The sequence below is a fragment of the Camelus dromedarius genome, chromosome X (assembly GCF_036321535.1).
Source record: "Camelus dromedarius isolate mCamDro1 chromosome X, mCamDro1.pat, whole genome shotgun sequence".
NCBI classification, from domain to species: domain Eukaryota; kingdom Metazoa; phylum Chordata; class Mammalia; order Artiodactyla; family Camelidae; genus Camelus; species Camelus dromedarius.
The window spans coordinates 26,637,389-26,660,425 of NC_087472.1; the positions used below are offsets into that span (position 1 = coordinate 26,637,389).

Here is a 23,037-nt window from a genome sequence, read left to right on the forward strand (position 1 = left end):
GCCTCCTGTGCGCTAGAGGCCATATGTGCTCAAACCCGAGCGTCCCGGTTTCGGAGGCGCGACGGCCACTTGGCGGTCACCCCGCCTCCGGGCCCCTCCTCGCCACGGTCCAGCGACCGCGGAGGAGTTGATCTCGGACCCTCCACACGGTCCTAGCCCCAGCTCCCCCGCCTCCCGCGCAGGCGCCGCCGGGGCCACCCCCGCCGCCATGTTTCCCCCGCTCGCGCGCTCCCTCCCCTCCCCTGTCCTCCCCAACTGTGGGCTCCCGCCCCCCTCTCCCGCCCTCCACCCCCACCCCCTGGTGAGGTCAGGCGGTGGCTCTGCCGCTGCGGCCGCAGCAGCACTGTTCCTACTCCGGGGAAGCCTGGAACGGGGATTTTTGAAGTAAGTGGAGTGGCATTCGGCTTACGGTCCGTGCTCTCCGCCTGCGGGAAAGCCCGGCGAAGTGACCCGGGCGAGCAGCGGGTGCGGAGGCGCGGGGGCCGGTGCCTCGCGGCAGGAGGGAGCCCCGTCTACGCCGCGCGACTCGCTCTTTCGCCCTCAGAGCGCGGCGGCCGGCGGACCGGCGGCGGGACGCGGCAAACAAGGTGAGGCAGGGTCCTGAAGTCGCAGGGGCTCCGTCAGCCGCCGCCGCGCCCCCAGGACCCGGCGAGGCCAGGCGGTGCGCGGTACGGAGTTGTGAACTGCACCAGGGGCACTGGGACAGGGAGCTACCTTCGCTCATTGCATGGCCCCTTGTCCCCCAACCCTTTTTTCGCTCTCTTGCGGGTGTGCGCCCTTATCCCTACACCTTCTCATCCCTACCTCTCGGACTCGCTGGCTCCGCCAGACGCCTGGGTTCTTTTAGGAACACTGAACCTAGTTTTCCTTTGCTTCTTTGTTATCCCTCCAAGATCTTCTTCTCCGGGCTGTCGTTGATGTTCTGGGGTCCATCTGCCCGCCTCGGCCCCACTGTCTCTTGCCTTCTAACAGTTTCTGCTTTGTGCCTCCCAACCCATCCTTCCCTCAGAATCTTCTAACTTGCGATGCTCCGCTGCTGGCTTCTGAGTACTCTTCTCTTCCTCGAAGCTTTTAACTCTGCTTTGAACGTTTTCATCTCTAAAAGTCTTGGCTTCTTTGGATTAATCACAATTGACTAATGATTCTCTTGGAAGCTTACAGTCTAGTCTACGGTTTACTGAGAGTGATGGGAATGATCCTTTAGTAAATATCAGTTAAGGAACTAGAAAGTTTCTTTCTAGTTTTAAATAACTTAGTCCGAAAACCACAACCACTTAGAAGGTATGTATGTTTGTATTTAGTCCTAGCACATGGTCCTAAATCTGATTTTTCCCACGCTGCCAAGCAGGCCAGAGAGAGAGTGGGAGGGACTTTCATGCCTGGCTTCATTTCTCCTTCTGTGAACTGGGATGGATGTTCATCTTTTTGGTGTGGTTAGAGCACTGGTGGTTTGGGATAAAGTCATTCGAGTTAGCATAGGCTGGTTACTAAGCACACCAAATGGGAACTGACAGACTCTGGGGTTTTAAACTGTCTCTGGAGGGCACTTGCCTTCTTTCTTTTTCTTTAAAGAAGCTACAATTTCTTAATTATATTTCTTATTTGTATATACCCTGAAGAAGCAGAATTTAAAGACCGTGTAAAAGAGACTGCTTTTCTGTGGATTTTAGATTAGTTGGCTGACGTTGATTTCACACAGCCCCAGGTATTCCTGCCGCGATATTGCCTTCTCCCCGTGCAGTTGCCCTGTTAGCTCCGATACTGAGTTTCATTTACTCACTTCCATGCTCTAATTAGTGCGTGAAGAAAATTGAATGGAGAAGCTGAAAGTGGAGGCAGATACCGGGAACTGGCACATGCGGACCTTGGTAGCTGTGTTTTTGGAAATGGGCTATATCTAGAGTTCAAGTTTGAAAACTGAGAAAAGTGTTGAAAACTGTGAAAAGTGCAATAATCAACTAAGCAGTTATGACATCATTTTACATTTTAAAATATTAGCTCCCTTAACTGCAAGGTCTTATTAATATCTTTATACTCAACAGTGAAGAATTGTTTGCTTGATGTGTGACCAGGTGTTGCCTTTGACCTGATGAGCACTAATTGTCAGTAATTTTCAGAAGAAATTTAGTTGTGAATGAAGATGAGAGCTAAATTTCACTGTCCTGGGAGCACTTCTTTTGGCAGTGCTGCAACATCAAATGATGTATTTTAAAAATAGATAAGAGCCTCAAATTCTCAAGGCTTTGAACCTGCCACTTTTATAAGCACACTTTAAAAAAGGGTGGTTTGACTATATAGTTTTAGGTGATTTTCTGACGAAAGTGGTTTTCACATGAATAGTAAAGTCTATTGGTTACCAGCTTAGTTATATGGCTTGCAGATGATTTGTAGTTTCCCCCATTCATTTTGTAAATTCCCGACTTCACTTTAGTTCTTTTAAAAAAAACAGAATATAGTAGGGAAAGGGGACTTATACCAATAGGCCCACCCTTCTAAACCTGTGTTTTTCTTGGCAAGCCTTTCTGGGAAGATACACAAACTTGAAAAAGTTTCAAGGAAAAAAGTTTATGTTATTATGCTGTTTCTTTTCCTTTCATTATTATTATTGATACTAAGTCTAATCTAACATTGCCCTAATGTGAACTATTTATGTTTGCCAGACAAAAAAATAAAGGTGGATATGAGTTCATCTTAAGTACTTTGCTCTGAATCTTTTGAATGTGGCTCAATCTGGAATTGATAACCCACCTGGTACATTTAGAGGTCCTCAGACTGGGTTTTCCTGATGTTCATAAACATCAGTGTGTTGGTGAATCCTCTTTTTCCTTTCTTTACATTTTAAATTACTTTTCTGTATGTTTTTTGATTGACATTAGTGAAAGGAGACTAGCCGATTTTCAAAGTGGTTGATTTTGTTGATTTTGAAGAAACTACTGTAATCTCCTATAATGTCCTCCAAGTAATTTTTCCTTAAATCCATGGGTTGAAACCAGCATTTTTGTTACCATGAAACAACACTTTGTGAGGTAACATCAGATTTCAGAAGATGTAGAAAGAGTTTTGGAAAGTGAACAGTTCTAGAGGAAACATCTCAAAATTAGGGGAAAAAATAGGCTTCCTTAAGTTATTGTCATGCATAGCAATCAGCCGTTAAAATATATTGTCCATTCTTTTAGGAATTTATTTTACAGAATCTGTTGAGCACCTTCTATTTGCCAGGCCTTATGTTCCGCACAAAGATAAACCTTAAGAGGCATGACCCTTGTTCTTCTGGAATCTCACAGATGTTATATCCCCCACAGGATAGAGACAACAAGCAAATGAACAAATGAAGAAGATCCTTATAGATTGTAGTGGAAACAGTGAAGGAAATAATGTGTCGTGAGAACTGGAAAGGGCCTGTTTAGCCAGGGTGGTCTGGAAAGGCCTCTCGGGGAAGGTGACCTTTGACCAGGGAGTTTACCTTGTCAAGAGCAGAGAGAAGGGTAAGAGCCAAGGCCTTCAGGCAGAAAAACAAACTTGAGGTGTTGGAGGAACAAAAAACAAGCCAGGGTGGATGGAGCCTAGTGAGCTACGTGGGAGGAGTGGTTAAAGGTGTGAGAGAGCCTGGGGGAGTCAGAGAATAGCTAATGCAGGGCCTGGAGATTCTGAGCAATAATTTGAGTTTGATTCTCAGAACCGTGGGAAGCCATCGAAGAGTGTTACCTACTCTTCTGTGGAAGGTAAGTGATTGAAAAACAAAAAAAAAATAGTGGAAGTAAAATTTGTTTTGCCGAGGATAAATAGACTATCTACATACTCAGTTATTTACATTAAGACCTGAGAATGAAAAACTTTGATAGGTATCCTGAATAAATATATAATTCCCTTCTTCCCCTCTGCTTGGATAGGGGAGAGGGGAATGGAACTCTGGGTTGTGTATGTTCAAAAGGTGTTTAGTTTCCACTGTCCCAGTGTCAGCTGTGCCCTGAGGTAGGTTGTCACCAACCTCATTAAAGATTAGATCAATGTTCAGCTTAAGAATTTGTTTTTCAGAGAATGATGTTTTACTTTCTCATAGAAATATAATTAGGAAGGTTGGACATTTCATTTGTATGTGAAGGAATACCTTAGGTTTTAGAAATGGCCTTTGGGATTTTAAGAGGAGTTTGCCATTTTCCTTTAGCTGTGGCCACCTACAACATTTTCAACTTGCCATAGCTTTATTCTTTGAAAGGTCAGAGTTCCTCTATTCCTTGAGGATTAAATGAATTTAGACTTGGCATTTATTTTGTTGCCCTGAGCCCTTGCTTGAAAGCAATCCAGCCTTGAGGTCTAATTGGCCCCAAATAGGAATGCAGATAGTCATTGACATTCCATAGGGGTAAATCCTAACACTGTGAGACAGAAACCTGCAAAATAACGTTAAGCGACTCCTGCAGGGTCTAATTCCAACGCTTCAATTTAACACTCAAAGATTCTCCAGGATTTGACCCAGGCCTAAAGTCCCACTTGTCCTTATTATTCTCTAACACAAATCCTCTGTTGGTTTCAATAGATTTTACCTAGTTTGGAACTTCTGTCCTTAGCATTGTTCCTGGCAGAGAGTAGGTGCACAGTAACTGCTTTTTGATCGGATGCCACGCCATCATCCATCTGAAAGGCCCTCTCTTTTCCTTTCTGTCCTTGCAAATCGCAACAAAGAACAACCAAAGAACGCTACAAATCCTATGTCATATTACACCATCCCCCACTGACCTGATCTCCGCCTGTGGATGTGAACAGCAGTCACACCACTGTATCATAATTATGTTTATTTGATACCCGGCCATTTTCCCACTGGTCTCTGGTATCACAGAGGTAACCTGGGCCTTGTCTGGTGTCCTCATCGTTGTATCCTGGGCACCTGGGACGTGGCATGTCCTGTATAAACAGTTGTCGAATAATGAATAAATGCTGCCTTGTGCTGTTTCTTCTATTATTGTTTTGGATACTTACATTGTTTAATCTTGTTTAAATTTTCGCGTGTCTGGTGTCATCGAGAGGTTTCTGAGAGGTCCTAGAGCATAGCTGTTAAGAGTGCAGTTGTGGAGCTAGGCTGCCTGGCTTCAGTTCAGACTCTGAATCTTACTAGCTGAGTAGGAGACTCGATGAGTTAGTTAACCTCTCTGTACCTCATACTTTTCATCTGTAAGAGAGGACTAAGAGTATCTCCCTCTTAGAGGACTTATAAGGATTAAATGGGTCAGTTATGTCTACAATTTGTTGTTTGCAGTTTTGAAATTTCAAAAGGCATAATACAAATTTTATTTAGTAAGTTAGGTGCCGCAACTCAGGCGGTGACCAAATTTGACTTGAACTGATGTGAGGGTACTTTATAGTTTTTGTTCTATTTACTGTGAGTATTTATTTGCTTTTGTTGTTGAATTAGTAATATGTTATAGAGTAGTGCCTCAGACCATCCTGGGGTATTACAGAATAGAAAGTACATGCTGGTTACTGCCTATCTAAACGTCTGGACGTTTTTGAACTTGGAAATTCATCTGGTACCAAGGTTTTCAGATAAGGGGGTTGTATATGTTACACTAAGGTACTTAAATCAGGGCCTTGCACATAGTAAGTTGTTGCTGTTGGTTGTGATTAGGGAGGTAAATATACTATTTTATCCTTCCTAATACCTTGCAGTTACCATGTAAATGCGTGCTGATTTATTTCTGTAACAACTCTGGATAGAGCGCTGGCTATATGGGCCTCGTTTTATCCTAGGAAAACAGATACGGCCGGGTTGCATGATTGAACTGAGCCAAGATCCCAGTCTTTCAATACTCTTTCATCTGGTACTGTTAAAAGTATTTATTTTTTGTTTTTCTTTTGTTATTTAAAACAAAGCATGCTTCTTTAGGGCACGTCTTTTTTTTTTTTTTTTCCAGGGGGGCGGTGGAGAGGATGCAATTAAGAATATAACATGATTAGACATTTCCTCTTTGCAGTTGTAAAACATTTCTTGAACTCCTCATGTATAGAAATCTGTATTAAAAGCAGGAGAAAGATATAAAGCCAATGAGGCGTGATTCCTGGACTTCAGTAGTTTCATCACCATGCATGGTTACCCAGGGGCATGGGTGTCCATTACAAATCCTTATTTTCCTCTGTAAGTTTGAAATCATTAATATTAAAAATGTACAAAGGAAAACACAACAGACAATTGAAAACCAGACTGAGTGTTCACTGAACGGAATTGGGTTTTAATCTCCCTAGCTACCCCCGACCCCTGCAATATTATCTCTGTATGACATCCTGGCAACCTTTTCTTTTCAGCTAAACTAAGCAAAATATATGTTTTTTTATTGTTCTCCTCTTTCAATATTTGTAAATCATAATTGGTATATTTTCTTTGTCCTTTTTCTTTTGTGAGTTTCGGAGTAATTATGTGTCTCAAAAGGTTTTTCTGGAATCTTCTTAAAGTTGAAAACTAGTCCTTGAAGCCATTCTGCCAATTCATTCACCAAATATTTATTAAGTACCTATTTTATTTCTGGAATTGCGCTAGTTTAAGCAAATAGAATCTCTGTCCAGTGCTCTTTCCCTCAAATTGGACACTGGGTTGACTGGATGAGCAGGGTGGTGACATGATAGTGTGTACTAGGAGCTACAACATTCTTGAAGCATCTATTTTATATCAAGATTTAGCAGAACATTCACTGGTACCTAATTTTATTTATTTAAACTCAGATACATTGTGCTTTAGAATGCAGTATTCATTATGAAAATTTGAGGTAAAACCCAATACTTCAGGGAAAGGTTCTGCCTGGAAGGGCAGCTGTGGTAACCCTGGGGTGACCCTTTGAAAAGCACTGAGGCCACACTGTACTGTTTGAGTCTCTTCCTTTCGTCAAATATCCAGACGTTTTCTTAGCCTTAAAAAAATCTCATCATGACCTACAGAAAAGGCAATAGACATCAATTTTCCCCCCTATGTTGCATAATTTCTTTTAGTTCAAGGAACACTCTGGTTGTTTGATATGCTGTAAATCTTAAAATGTGTCGAGTCCTAACTGAGTTCCAATGTTGGGGGGTCGTAGCTAAGATTGATAGTGAAGGACCTGCCAAGGTACTCCTATCTTCACAAGAGAGGCTGTTAGAACACCACGACCATGACCACGAGCAGCACAATTGATGGGGTCAAACCTTTGCCCCATTCTCTGCACACTGGCTTACGTCACTGATGGAAGTTAACTTTTGCTCACTTTAAAAATGCTTTCATTTATAACACATTCCCTTTACAAATTGCTTTGTCAATTGCTGGCTGCTGAAATATTTAATAGTAGAGGAAAGTTCTCAAGGTTCCTGTGCTTTGAGGTGGATAAAAGATTTCTGGAGTTCGAGGTGGTTTTGAAAAGGGGCAAGCAGCACGTCAGCAGAGTGCCTGTTACAAAGTGATGAGTTGATTTGCTCCACATGAGAAAGATGAAGAGAAAGGCAAATGAAAAAAGGGGGTGAAGGTAAATGGTATATGTCAAACACTAAATCTTCCAACTGATTTTTTTTATTGCCGTCCCACCTTCATTATTGCCATCCCACTCCAGACCCAGATCCCAGGGCCTGACCTGGTTGTAGTGTGTTACTGCCCGAAGATCTTAAGGCCGTGGGTAGAGAGGGGCGATTAAGGAATGGCCTTTATAGTCTATGTGTGAAGTGCTTTTATAGTCTATTCAGTAACGGGGATGAGAGAGTTGTCAAGATTTGCTTCGTGGTCCTACTTATTTCTAAAGAATGCTTCGTTTCAACAAAGTTATTTGTTCCACATGTATCTGTCTCAGTGGGAAGCTATAGAGTTCAGTGGCTAAGATCTGGGGCCCTGGAATCTCAGGCTTGGGTTCAAATCCCAACTCTGTCTCTTGTTGTATGTGTGACTTTGGGCAACCCCCTTTACCTCTCTGAGCCTTGTTTGCCTCCTCTGTTGGTTTTAAGGAATAAATAATGCATCTAAAGTGCTAAGTACAGTTCAAGCCACATAGTAGATATAGTTATTAGTGACTTTTTCTTTTTTTAATGGAGGTACTGGGAATTCAACCCAGGACCTTGTGCATGCTAAGCATGAGCTCTACCATGATGTTATTACCCTCCACCTATTACTGACTCTTTTAGTAGATTTATGACTTAACTGGTTAAAACCTTTGGTATAGCATAGGAGCTTTGGCATTTATAGATGAACCAGAAATCTGAGGGAAAATGGCATCTTTCTTTCATACTGCCTTAACCCCAGCTGGAATGCTATTTTCTGAACATGTGTCTTTTAGTTGGTGAGTAGACCATTTAGAAATAGCCCTAGTTTTCTGGCACACAAGAAGGTTTATGATAAATACTTGGCTTATTATTCAAAGATGACATTCTGTTGAATGCAAGGAAAATGTCAATTTTTAAATATGACTGACTCAATATATATGTAAATACAATACTGTTTAGCTTAATAGGATTTAAAATTTAATCTCCATTTTGAAGGGAAAGGGAGATGTGGGGAAATGTATACAACAAATAATGTTTCTTTTAAACATGAAAACTTTTGGTATTCTGATAATCAAGAGGGATTCATTTTCCTGATTTATCTCTATTCCAAATTGCAAGCCCTCAAAGAGGAAAATACGGACACATTCATAATAGTTAAGCCACTAGGCAGAGGGTAATTCTGCTTGAATTATGTCCTCTCTTAATTTTGAGTTATTATGGTTATCTTAAGCTTTTAAAATAGTTCCTCTAGCAACAAATCAAATAATACCTGAGAGGTGGGAAAAGTTCACTAGCAGTTTTGATGCATGAATGTCTGCCTCAGCGGGTTACTGAGAGCAGCTGCAGGTGTTGCAGAGCTCATCTACAGTTTTGAGTTGAAAGTGCACGGAGGTAGTGCTCCTGCCCTTCCAAGTTCCCAGGTGCTCCTTTGGTTGCTTTGTCACTCAGGTGAAGAGACAGATGACCCCTGGGACGCTGACTTGGTGATGGAATGCCGTGCATGCACAGAAGGGACAGAACCAGGAAACTCGTCGCTGTCTATGCGCAGGGCTTTGTGATGATTACAATAAAGTCCGTTTAGGTACTGAAAAGCCCAGCTCACCGCGCTGATGAGATATATTATTTATTAGCAGCTTTCCCTGCATCTGTAGTCATCATTATCAGCGTCATATTTGAACACGAAAATGCAATGTTCTAGTTTTTTCCAAAAATTGGACTTTACCGTCAGGAAATGAGCACAAATGTTAAAGATAATGCCCTTTACTTACAGAGCAACTTTCTCTGGAAGCCTGATTGGTTATCCTTATTTTATTTACTCCAGTGGAGCGTGCACAACGAGGTTAAGTGACTTGCAGGGGGTCACATTGTCTGCGGTGGATCTAGGCGCAGAATGTAGGGCCCTTGGTTCTAACCGAGTGCTTTTCACTAATGATGTGAAAGACTAAAGGATCCTTTCACATCTGTAGTCTTTCATGGGATGAAACCAAAACTTCTGCAGTGGACTTCAGCACCACCAAAATTTCAGCACCTCACTGTTATTCTATATCTGCATATGTACTTGCACAATTTGACATTTATCAAAATGAGTTTTGGATTTTTTCCAGAATTTTCTGTGTGCTTTTGGCATCATATAGGTGTGGTATTTAAACATTCTGAGGAAGCGTTTGTGGAGTAATTATATGTAAAGCATTCTATTAGGAGGGAAAAGAGGTATCCAATGCCCTGAAATAATCCTACCATCTAGCAAGTGCAACAGAGAACGTAAAGCAACTTGATATCAGCCAATACTAATATTAATACCAATCAGTAATTAATAATAATTTATTATAGTACCCATCATGAGTATGTCACCATGGTAACTGCTTTATATGCATTAACACACTTAAACCACACAGCAATGCTAGGAGGTAGGAGCAAGTACTATCCCCATTTTACAGATGAGAAAACCGAGGCACAGTGAATTATATAAGAACATTTTAGCTGAATGAGGCATGTAAGAAAACATTCTGGAGAAATATAGAGGAACGATCATAGTACGGTGTTAAAGCTGGCAAGGTATCTTCAGTAAGGCACTTTTGAAGGGGTTCTTATTGAAAAGCAAGGGAAGTATTCTGATATTTTAATGCCCCCAATTTTGTGCATGTATATTGCATGTGTGTGCACAGGTGTGTGTGTGTGTGTATTTCTTTTGAACTGGGAAAAAACTTCTAGGGTAAATCAAATTCAGATTCCTCTATATTGGCAGCCAGTCAGAGCTCGATTTTTGTGTACAATGTTTTGCTCCTCAAACGTGTTTTTAAAAATAGGTAACAACTTTATTGAGCTATAAGTCAGCTACCATACAATTCACGGATTAAAAGTGTACAATTGAACGTTTTTTGGTATATTCACGGAGTTGTGCAACCATCACCACAGCCAATTTTAGAATACTTTCATCATCCCGAAAAGAGAAATAGGTATTTTGAAACAAATGTGGCCACAAAGGGGATGGAAGCAGTGTGCCTATTGGTACTACTCCTTCCCTGTCAAACTATTCATAGGTCCCTGCTCAGTGTCACACTGATCTCATGCTGTTTTTTCCAGGTTTTTTTTTTAGCTTTTTTAGCTCCAAATTGATGTAGAATGCCTTTTAAAAAATTTCATTATGATCAGTGACTAGTCTTCCAAAGGATTATGTATTTATCTGATTTTGAATTCTCAGTTCAATTTATTATATAAATCTGCTTATTATGTATTTATCACAAATGTATTGCTATTAGTACTACATAACCAGGCCAGACTTGTATTTAGAAACAAAACTGCTAAACCTTTGCGTGTGAATGGCTACCTCGCTGTCTACGCGTGCTTCTGTAATAAGCCAGAGCTAGAGATGCCTGAGAAATTTTACGTACATACACTGGCATTTTTTTTTCGTATTTCTGAAGGTTATGCCGGGTATAGATTACTCTTGGATAGATGATTGAAATAAAAGAATTACTTTTTTTTTTTTGCTGGGCTATAGTATTGGGATGACCTTATAAAACAGTATAGAAACTGTCTTATAAAATGTGTTGCGTGATACTGTATACAGATATGTGAGATAATTGGAATATTTTGAAAAAAATGTCTGAAAAGATTTTTCAGCCACCCAGACTTCACCAAGTATAGCCAGTTATAGTCAAGGACTATGTTTCTGTCTAGTGGGAATTAGTAAACCAAATATCTGTGTGTGTGGTGTGGGAGGGAAAAGGCTGTTCCCAGTTCTTCATTGGAGTAGTAAGTTTTAGTCTGTGTTATCTTTCAGGCTAAAGAATAGCTATTATCTTTTTATTATTAAAAATCATCTTTTGGCATAATTAGATGTCTTGAGGAGCATAGGTGTATTTTTTTTAATAAGTAATACGTATGCTTTTTTATTAACACATTAAATAAGACAACTTACAAGCAGGCCAATAGCTTCAAAAATTCCAAGAGTGATAATTTTAAAAATATTTCAAGATACCTGCAATATGCATCAGAACTTAGGTGTCTTTTTTAAATGAATTAATCTTGGCTCAGTCTCACGTTACTTCAGATTATATCTACTTTTTCTTTCAGAACAGTCTTGAAATGTTATTTAAAACTTCCTCTCTGTGCTTATTATATACTTGAGTTGAATTTCTATTCAGGCACCTAAGTAGTTAGTTTCATTTGAAGTTAAAGGGACTTGCTTCACGCAAAATGGCTTGCTGTGAATCTTCGGGTTTTTTTCTTGTCTGCCTACATGTATTCTCTGCTCTTTATGTGTGCCTACGGTGAGGTGATCTCACATCTAGTGCGTGGGATAGAATCAGATAAGGTGACACTGCTGTCACTGGAAGAATTAAGCTAAGTGTACCTTTGTGATAATCAGGTGGAAGCATATGTTTATCATGGAGGTATATGGAGATTAATTGTTCACATCATCTGTAGTCAAAGAATCAAGTGCTGTGGAATTTTTTAAAAAGATGCTTGGTTTAGGAATTTTGATTTAGGAGATTTGGGGTCTTCTTTCATTGCTAAATTTTGTTATCAAGCTATTATGATACTGGGCCATGTGGAAATAGATTAGAAATCTGCTTATTTAAGGCAAGCCAAATTGGACAGCTTTAAGAGTGCCATTCTGAATGACAAAGTATCACACCATGGAGAAGAGAGGATCTAGAGTAATGTGCAAATTGAGTTTTCTATGACATGAGATCTCATTCGTTGGTTTTAAGAAATGAATCCACAAAATATACATATAAACTATTACTTCATAATAACTTTGATTTTCTGCTTAAGTTAGTACTGAAGATGGTTTTGATTCTTAAATGGTCTAGAATGGCTCTAAGTGGGTTAGGGCCATCTGTCTGTTTTAAAGATGAATCTGCTTTATTTGCCCATAAGGGAGACTCAGTGGCTCTAATTACCTTACTATGTAGGGTAGCACTATGTCTCTGTTGAGAGAAAATGAGGTATTTTATGTAAATTCATTTGAGAAAAATTAGTGAAGCACCTTGTGACCCAGATCATGGTGATGCAGTGCTGAACAAGACCAAGTCCTGTCTTCATTCTCAGAGGCAGTCCCAGTATGTTGCTCCCTTTGTTCTCCTAAAGAGCTGTGGAAATGCCTTGTAAGGCCTACTGTGTCTCTCTGGGTCCTCTTGGTTGGAGTCAATCATAACTATCACAAGGAAGAGGAAAACTGGTCTCTGGCTCCATCAAGCTGAAGTGCTGCCCTTAGTTATAAACCTTCGTTCTTTCTTTGTGTGCCCAAAGTACCTTCTGGGTTGTTGCCTGCATCCCTTTCAGTGACTGAAATGGAGCTCATAACATCGCAATTGTGAGCATCGTCATTTACCATTCAATTGGAGGAATATAGTTAGTTGTCAAGGGACTTCTTTGTATAGGAATAGATAACTTCCATGACATGATTTGAGGAACACCTAGTGCTTCTCTCTGTTTTTAAAATGTTACTTCTTTGCCAAGAGTACTGCAGTCTTATAATTTACCTGGCATTTCCACTATTTGGTTAGACCCATGACTTCTAAAGAATTTTTGTTCGTTTGTGTTGGCTTTGGTTTGTAGTTAACCACTTTCTTTTGATCCAACCAAATGAAGGTTAGGTACTTTACTCTAGCAGATTAAAATGGGTTTACAGAAGGCCTTGGCCATGTCTCCTCTAAACTATCTTCATTAACATGGAATAGTTTACTTAATATGTAATTATAATCTTGAAAGATACCAAGAGTCTGACCCTGATGGTAAATTTCAATATGGTGGGAAAGGGGAGGGCTAGATGTCAACCCTAGAAAGCAGGGTGGGATAGGGTAAGCCTTGGTGGGGTATCCCCAAAGGGCTTTTGGGCTCCTGTGTATAGCTTGCTGTGTTAGAAATGGTATATGCAAGGCAACCTGAGACTCCTGAAGACCTATTATACTTACTCACTTTGATCTGATAGTTGAGAACCTTAGAAATTTAATTTCCTTAGGTTGGGGAGCATGGATACTGCTAAATCCAGGTGTGGATGTTGTTCCTTCCTTTCCTATGTCATCTTTGTTAATTTAAATTTTTCTATCATTTAAAAAAAAACCCCACCTCATTCTGAATACTGGAATAGTAATTTTAGGACCATAAATTAGCATGAGCCCATTGCTACACTATCCTAACCACATGATTTAGGTGATTTATGTTGATAACTCAGTTTTGCCTTTTATTTATGTACTGCTTTAAGTTATATTAGCCCAGTTACATTCTGATAACCTATACACTCTCACTTAAGCTTGAAAGATGTGATTCCTAGAACTCCTTTTGTAATTCAGTCTTATGTTATTAGTAAGTATGTACAGTTCTTGAGTCCTTTAGACCCAATTTTAAATTCCACTGTATATTCTTATGTATATAAGTTAAGCTGATGTAACAGAGACCCTCAAATACAGTGCCTTAAACAACATACTTCTTTCTTACATATATCCAGGTAGGCAGTTCAGGGTTGGATGACAGCTATCAGGTACCTGGGCTCTTTCTGTCTTACTGCTTTGTTACCTCAATCAGCAGCTTCCCTGTTGTTATCCCAGGTGGCTGCTGTAACTCACTATTACATTCTCATTCCAACTGAAGGGGTGGGAAAGGTGCTGGGGAAAAGATACTCTTTCCATTTAAGGGTATCCATAACTTAACAGTTTCATACATCACTTCCGCACATATCCCACTGGCCAGACTTCAGTCATAAGGTGTCATCTAGCTACAAGGGAGGCTAGAAAATGTGGTCTTTAGCTATGTGGCCATGTGCCCAGCTAAAATTATTACTACTATATATGAAGGGAAGAATAGCTATCAGGGAACAACTACCAGTCTCTGCTGTATACTGTTTCTAATGTAAAACTTGAATCTTTGGTCAGTTTTATGACTTATCTGGAGATATTTCCATAACATTGGCTACCCATTTGCTTAAGGATAAAAATCCAAACTTGTCAGCAATAACATACAAGCCCATCTTGATTTTGACTCTCGTCTGGCCCTCTAGCTTCGCTTTCAGCCTTCCTTTTTTTTTTTTTTTTTTTGACTATTATAAAAGTTTAACAAAAATGTTTAGTAAGAAAATGTCCACAACCCAATTTTTATTGTAGTAAAATGTGGAGGGGTGACACACGGAATCAGTTGAATCAGTTGATTTCTCTGGTGAACACAGCCATTGTTCAGACTCGTTCCAAGGCTTCTAACGCAATGACACGATTTCCTCATTTTCCCACCCTTCCAGTGTGGTTGTGTTGCCCACTAGTTGCCATCTCCACACATTCCTCTAACGCCAGATTCATAAAGACATCAGGTCCCTGTAATATTCCTTGGACATGTCTGCCACCATTTAATTTCAATGATACCTTTTTGTCCATAAAGTTCTTCAACTCAGCAGGGTGAGCTTTGCTCACGGTGTCCACTGGGCGAACTCAAAGATGCCTCCAAACGGAATTCTCCTGGTCCCTCCTGCTTCAGCTGTAGGCCCCTGTTTCACACTTCCTCAAGTTGCATTCTAAATTGCATTTCCTCTGACTTGCCATGTTCTCTTATCCTCATGCTTTTGTACTTGGTACTCTCCCTGAAGTGCTGACTACTTATTGTCCATCAGGTTTCACTTTACTTTTCTCCTCTCCTGGGAACATTTTCTTGAGCCTCCTCTACCTCGTAGCCACTGCTAGGTGTTTCTTCCATATAGTTCTATAGTATTGTTTGTGCCTCTCTTCATCAGTCTTTATTGTATGTAGTGCATTAACTTTTCTGTGTCTCCCACTGGCTTGCAAGTTCCTTGAGGGCAGAGGCCAGGTCAGTCATCTCCATGTCAGGGATTGATACCTGGACCTGACACTTAATTAATATTTGTTGAGTGAGAAAATGACTGAGTGAATATTTAGCTTACTAATTATGACTGCTTGACTAACGTGGAAGCTCTTCCTAATTGTCATCTGGAAATTGTAATACTTAGAATGTTTTCCAGTAGCCATAACTGGGTAATTTTATAATCAACATTGATAAAGTCAGATAGCTCAAAATATTTATCAGATAACTACAATATACACTATAGGAGGAACAAGAAATGGACATATAAAATTTTAGATCCAGAAGGATCCCTAGGGATCATTTAATCCAACCCTTCTAATTTTAAAAAGGTATATAATCTAATGAAGCGGAAGAAATTAAATTACTTAAACAAAAGCCTCTGTCTTCAAGGAGCTTGCGATGACATTGAATAGAAAATATGTACAGACTTGTGAAAGGAGATTGAGAAAAAAAGTGCCAAAGGAGTAGACAAGGTGGGGCTTATCAAGGTAGGTTCAACCAATGACTTCAGCTTTGAGGTGAGCCCGATGGCTAAGTAGGATTTTGCTATGAGAGGACAGTCCAGGTGAAGGGAACGCGTAAGCAAGGATGCAAAGATAAGGCTGTTCGGGTGATTCCTGAGATCTGTTCAATTGAGTGGTATTTAGTAGCAAGAGAGAAGGCAGGAAAATGGAGCCCCAAAATGGGGAGACTTGAATACTAGACTGCAGAGGGGACCCACTGGCAGATTTTGATTAGGTGAGTGATTTAATGAAGACAATTTTTGCATGTTTTATTTGACTGATAGGTGGACTTGGTTGAAGGCCAAAATGGGTCATGAAACCGGTACACTGTCTAATATGCCAATTAAAAAATATGAACTTAATGGATTCTAAAGTTTTTGCTCAGAGGCGAAAACATGATACACCACAGAATCCCAAGATAATTAACATAACAATGTCAGCATTTTTCTTAATGGAAAAAATAAGCCCAAACAGCAAGCTTGTAATATTAGTAATGTGCATGTATTAGTCATGACATACTGTAGATAATTGTATAAACTCTCACATTACGCCAATAAACTGTAAAAATTCCTGAAGTAACTGAGAACACGGTAGCAGCTGCTGCATCAGGCAAAGAACCATGAGGTCGCATGAACCCTCTCAATGCATGTGGGAGCCATTTTTTTCAAAAAATTTTTTTTTCCTGAAACTAGAATAGAATGTTGTATTTTGGTAAGAAACATGGACAAAGAGGACAATAAGCATAGATCTACACTAAGTTAAACTTTATCTAAAAATGAGAAGCCTTTGTATCATTAGGGATGAGTGTATTTCTTTAAGGGCATTAAATGTGTGGATATGGGAGGAATCTGTGGATGGCTTTAATTTAAGTTTTGAAAGTTTAAGGTTTTGAAAGTTTACAGTGTCAGAAACATATATTCAATCTTTGTTTTTTAAGAACCTGTATGAGAAGAGTTTGTATTATTATCACTTATCTTTCTCCTAAGAAATTTTCCTTTAAATGAAAGTTCATTTAAGTTGTGTGGATTGGAGGCTGGCATACTTGTCGAACAGTTTAGGAAGTCTACCCCAAAATTATTCGTTTCAGATGGTGTACAGTTTAACATATCAGTACCTTTTGTGTAATATTTTTGTACTTCAGCATAATTTAAAGTTAACTTTATGTTGGCTTTTGAAAATTAAAAGCATTTAACAAAACGTAATTTTTCTGTCATTTTGTTCCTTTACTGTCTTAGAAAATCTGGTGGTCTTTAGCCGATCACAAACTTCTATGCCTGTATAACAACCTAAAAATCTAGTACAGCTAGTTTTCAGCATCATATACCATTATAAGGCTTATTGTCATAATCTTGTACGGAAAGTCATGCTATTAAACGTTGCCTTTGTAACATAAAATTGTTCTCATAATTTCTTAGCTATAATCTTTGAAAAACATTTATTTGTTCTAGTTTCTGATTGAATTCCTAATTGAAATACTTAATTAGCAATGTATTATTTACTAGGAATCATTTACTAGACAACAGCAGATATCCCATCTATTACATAAAGTAGTACTTAAACGTGGTGGACTTAAAGTTATAGTGTCAAGTAGCGTGTTAGGGTTGTAAGCCTGCCTTAAAATCAGACTGCCACTTGCTACTTGTGTGTACATAAGCAAGTTACTTAATTTCATTGAGTCATGGTTGCCTCATCTTAAATTGAGAAAGCAAGGGATTTTATAGGAATTAAATAATATATGTGAGTGTTAGCACAGTACCTCAAATATCATAAGATTCAGGGTTTTTCTTTTTTTTTAATTGAAGTATACTTGATTTACAATGTTGTGTTAGTTTCTGGTGTATAGCAAAGTGATTCAGTTATACATGTATATATTTTGTCAGATTCTTTTCCACTGTAGGTTATTACAAGATATTGAATATAGTTCCCTGTGCTATACAGTAGGACCTTGTTTATCTATTCTGTGTCTAGTAGTTAGTATCTGCTAATCCCAAGCTTCTAATTTATCCCTCCCCCACTTTCCCCTTTGGTAACCATAAATTTGTTTTCTATGTCTGTGAGTCTGTTTCTGTTCTGTAAATAAGTTCATTTATATTATTTTTAAGATGATTCAACATATAAGTGATATCATGTTATATTTTTCTCTCTCTGACTTACTTGGCTGATAATCTCTGGGTCCATCAATGTTGCTGCAAATGTCATTCTTTCATTATTTTTTTATGGCTGAGTATTCCATTGTGTGTGTGTGTGTGTGTGTGTGTGTATCACATCTTCTTTATCCAGTCATCTGTCAGTGGACACTTAGGTTGCTTCCATGTCTTGGCTATTGTAAATAGTGCTGCTATGAACATTAGGGTGCATGTATCTTTTCTAGTTAGAGTTTTCTGTGGATATATGCCCAGGAGTGAGATTGCTGGCTCATATGGTAACTCTATTTTTAGTTTTTTAAGGAGTCTCCATACTATTTTCCATAGTGACTGCACCAAATTACATTCCCACCACCTTTTTTTCACACCCTCTCTAGCATTTATCATTTGTGGACTTTTTTAATGATGGCCATTCTGACCAGTGTGAGGTGATACCTCATTGTAGTTTTGGTTTGCATTTCTCAGATAATTAGCAATATTAAGCATCTTTTCCACATGCCTATTGACCATCTGTATGTCTTCATTGGAGGAATATCTAAGTCTTCTGCTCATTTTTGATTGGGTTGTTTGTTTTCTTGTTATTGAATTGTATGAGCTATTAGTATATTCATCTGAGAATGTCTTGATTTCCCCTTTATTCCTGAGGAATATTTTCACTGGATATAGGATTCTGGGTTGACAGTTCTTTCAGCACTTGAAAAATCTTGTGTTCCCATTCTGAATCATGGCCCCCATGGTTTCATCTGCTGTCCTATGAACTGTTTTCCCTTCTAGGTAAGGTGTCATTTCTCTCTTTCTCTGATTGCAAGGTTTTTTCCTTTGTCAAAAGTTTGACTATTATGTATGTTAGGTTAGATTTCTGCAGATTTATCCTGTTTGCGGTTCACACAGTCTCTTGAAGCTGTGGGTTTATTTCTTTTGCCAAATTGGGGAAGTTCTTAGCCATTATTTCTTTTAGTACTTTTTTAGTTACACCCTCTTTTTCTCTCCTTCTAGGACCCTGATGACATGAATGTTGGACCTTTTGTTGTAGTCCCTCAAGTCACTGAGGCTTTGTTCATTTTTTGTTTTTCCCTCCCTGTTATTCAGGTTGGGTAGTATTCTGTCTTCAAGTTCACTGATTATTTCCTCTCTCCTGTCTGTTCTGCTGTCGAATGTATCTGTTGTGTGAGTATTGCTCATTTCAGCATTTTTATGATGACTGCTTTAAATATCATTGTCAGATAATTTTACCATCTCTGTCATCTTGATGTTGACTTCTCTTGATTTCTTTGTCATGCACCTTGAGGTCTTTCTGATTGTTGATATGACAAGTGATTTTTTTGATGGAGACCTGGACATTTTGAGCATTATGTCATGAGACTTTGTGTCTTATTGAAACTTTTCATTTTAGTTGCCTTCTTCTGACTCCACTGTGTCAGAGATTGGGAGGGTGCTGCCTCATTACTGCCAGGTGGGTTTAGTTGGCCAGGTTCCCCAGTTGACCTCTGTTGACACTTGAGGGGGTGGTTCCTCATTCCTGATGGTTGAGGGTATATTGGTTCCCCACTAGGCCTCCAGTTATACCTCCCTAAGAGGGATAGGAATGCCTTGGACTGCTCCCTACATGGCCTCCACTGACACTGTGAAGGGGGGTGACTGCATACACTGGGCAGCGGTGAAAGACACCAGTCCAGCAGGGAGAGAGAAGTGTGCCTTAATGCAGTCTGGTGAGGGTGGAAGTTTGGGCTCCCTTAAGTCTTTGGTGATGTGGATATTGTCACTTTTTTTTTCTGTGCTGTTTGGTGGACATAGAGTGGTTATTGTCTAAAAGTGTTCTGTCCTACTGAGCTGCCCCTCTCCTGATCCTTTGGCTACAGAGAGCAGGCCTTTCTTAGGGCTTTTTTTGTTCTCTGAGCTCACTGTCATTTCTAGGTTGCCAGCTTCTTCAGCTTCATGTGTGGAATATATGGGGCCAAAAGAAACTTGGGGAACTCACCAGTGTGTTGCTCCTTTGGTCCTGAGATCCCTAGCCAGCTTGCCTCTTCTGCCCACCTTTTAGAGTTTTCATGTATTTGTTTTACATATAATGTCCATGGTTGTTAGCTGGACTTTGTAGGAGTAATATGGAAAAGCACATGTACTTTCTCTTTACAACAGAAGAAGTTTCACTTGTTTTTGGCCTTTCTGAATTCTTGTTATTAAGGTTTAATTACATCTCAAAACTTGAAACTGGAGACTTATCATAACAGATTTTGAGGTGGCTTTGTATGCCATCTTGCTACTTTGGTAGTAATGATATATAAAAATATCTTTATATAGGCAACATTTCTTTGGTTTGTAAGGCAAAGTGCTGAGTCTAAGAAGCATGTACCACACAAACAAGAGTTCTGTTACACCTTTAACAATTGACTTATCTCAAAAAAAAAAAAACCTGCTAGAGATAAGGGCAATAAAGTGGAGGGATGTGTAGATGACACAGATTTCACAGAGAAATAAAATCTTGGAGTCAGGGTGCAGGACTCAGTGACATAGTGAATTAAGTAATGTGATTATAATGCTTAAGTAATGATTCAACTTGCATGTTACTGCAGCATCAGTAAACTAGCAAGCATATAACTCTTGTTAAAATCCTTTGGAGAAATTTAATATTGGCACACATTATTGTTTTACATGCCTTGAAATAGTAAATATAGATTGGATTGATTCAAAGGCTTTTTGCTTTAACAATAAATTTCTTCAGTACTTCAGTGTCTTACTGTGATTTTACTTTACTTTTCCTGTTGTATTCCTCTTAAGGGAGCATGGCTTCAAAATCATAATAGTGGCAAAGCTGCCCTTCCTCCTGAGTTGAGGTCCACTGATAAACTGGTAGAAAGATCCATTGATGTCCACACAGACAAAATTTAACTCAGGATAGTAAAATACTCAGAATGCAGTGTGATCATATACATCAACCCTTTCAGATTAGAGAAGAAGAAATTGAAACATAGAGATGTTGAGAGACCTGGGAAAGTTAGCAGACTACTTAGAAAGAACTGGGACTTGAACTCAGATTCCCTGATCCTGGGGCCAGTGTATTTGCATCAGACATGGAGCCTGCCCTTGAAGAGTCTAGTGGGGGAGATGACAAGGTCAAAAGTAACTAGAATGCCTTGTAGAAAGTGACTATGCTCATAAAAGAGGGTCAGATAAAGGTCTATGAAATATAATTTTTCAAGCATTTAAAAATATACTTTAATCCTGTACTATGAATACAGAAGGAAAAGGAAAGAAGTCAGAAATCTTATTTCCAAACTCTTTTAGAGAAAAATATCCCCAAATTTATCAGTTTTATTTGAAAAATTTTACTCCTAGGATAAAAATGTGGATAATGATGCCTGATTTAGAATTTTTCATAACTTATTTAGCACATATAAAATTTTTCTATAAAATAAACACAGTAAGTGAATAAATGTGTAAGTAGAACCTTCAGAGAGCTGGCCATCACCTCAGTATAATGTAGATTTTCTTTTCTTATATTAAATTTTTTTTATATATTTAAAAATTAAAAAAATTATTGAAGTATAGTCAGTTTACAGTGTGTCAGTTTGTGGTGTACAGCATAATGTTTCAGTCATACATGTACATACATAGATTTGTTTTCATATTCCTCTTCATCAGTTTATGCCTCTGTGTATCTTTTTTTGTAACATTTCCTGTTGTGTTTTTAATCTCTTCAGCTTTTGTAATGTTCACTTTTATTCCTGCTGTATTCATGGTATCTCATTCTTTTTGCTGGAAGTTTTTAATATTATTTGGCTAAAGAGAACAAAACCCAACAAATCAACTTTTGATTTTATCTTCCATTGTTTTTCTTTTATTAAGTTATAGTCAGTTTACAGTGTTGTGTCAGTTTATCTTCCATTGTTTTTATTTTCCATTTTATTTATTTTTGCTCTTTATTATTTCTATACTTGTACTTTGTTTGATTTTATTATGTTGTTTTTTTCCCTAGCTTATTAAATTAGATACTTAATGCCTCTATTTCTGTCCTTTCTTTTATAATGTAAGCATTTAAGGCTATAAATTTCCCTTTAAGCTTTGCTTTAGCTGCACGCCACAGGTTTTATCGTGTAGTGTTTTTTATTGTTTAGTTTTAAGCATTTTCTAATTTCCATTATGATTTCTTCTTTGACCCCCATGTGTTGTTTTGAAGTTTTTCTTAATATCCAAACAGATATTTTTAGTTATCACTTATTTATTTTTAGCATAATTGCATAGTGATTAGAGAATATACTCTGATTGTAGACCTTTTGATATTTGTTGACTTACATTAAGGCTCAGTATGTGGTCGATTTTTGCAGATGCTGTATCTGCTTCTGTACAGAAGGTGTTCTCTCCATTTGCTGAAGTAATGTTCTGTGTATACTCAGTAGATTAAACTTGATAGTTGTATTCAAATTATGTATAATCATACTAGGTTATTTTTGTCTGCTTGTTCTGTCAGTTACTGAGAAAGGTGGTTTAAAATCTTCCATTCTAAAAGATAAATTTTTCAGTTTCCTACTGTTGTTCAGTTAGTTTTTTTCAAAATACATTTTGAGGCTTTGCATTAGGTGCTTAAAAGTTTAGAAGTGTTTTACCTTCCTGGTGAATTGAAACTTTTATCATGATGTGGTCAGAAGAAGAATGAAGCCACCATCTACTCTGCTTCTCCTTTCTTTTTTCTCCCCTCAAAACATCCTCCCTTCAGACACCTGGCTGTGGAGATGAAGTAGATGGAGTAGAAGCTCAACCCCATCTGTTGCGGGTAGCAGCCACATTATTTGCAATTCTCCAAATGTGGCCTATAACCATAAGAAAGTCTTAAAAGAATGAAGGAAGTAATTCTGAAAGTTGGGGGAAGGGGTGTTTGGAAAACAATGGTCAAAGCTTCCTAACTAAGGATAGTGATTGACTGCTCAGACTGTATATCCATCTTTCCTTTATAATTTTCACTCACTTCTCCCAGCTATCACTTCCTATTTCTCATCCTTGCTGATAGTTTTCATTCTTGCCTTTTTCTATTTCACCCCCTTGTGTATCTGTCAGGGAGGTCACTGTAGATAAAATCATATCATTTCAAAGCT

At 38.8% G+C, this 23,037-nt stretch overlaps 1 protein-coding gene and 1 pseudogene across 3 annotated transcripts in view; one reads left to right on the forward strand and one right to left on the reverse strand.

Annotated features, from left to right (window-relative positions):
- Positions 1–316: 316 nt before the first annotated feature.
- Positions 317–23,037, forward strand: part of KLHL13 (kelch like family member 13) — a 160,339-nt gene continuing 137,618 nt past the window's right edge. Inside the window, exon 1 of one of the 3 annotated variants that reach the window (XM_031445735.2) lies at positions 317–587. The gene's annotated coding sequence lies outside the window, so the exon portion shown is untranslated. Of the gene's footprint in view, positions 588–3,704; positions 3,723–23,037 lie in introns of those variants that run through there. The other 2 variants (XM_031445737.2, XM_031445730.2) reach the window with 2 other exon arrangements.
- On the reverse strand, positions 14,664–15,160 carry LOC116150792 (small nuclear ribonucleoprotein G-like; annotated as a pseudogene).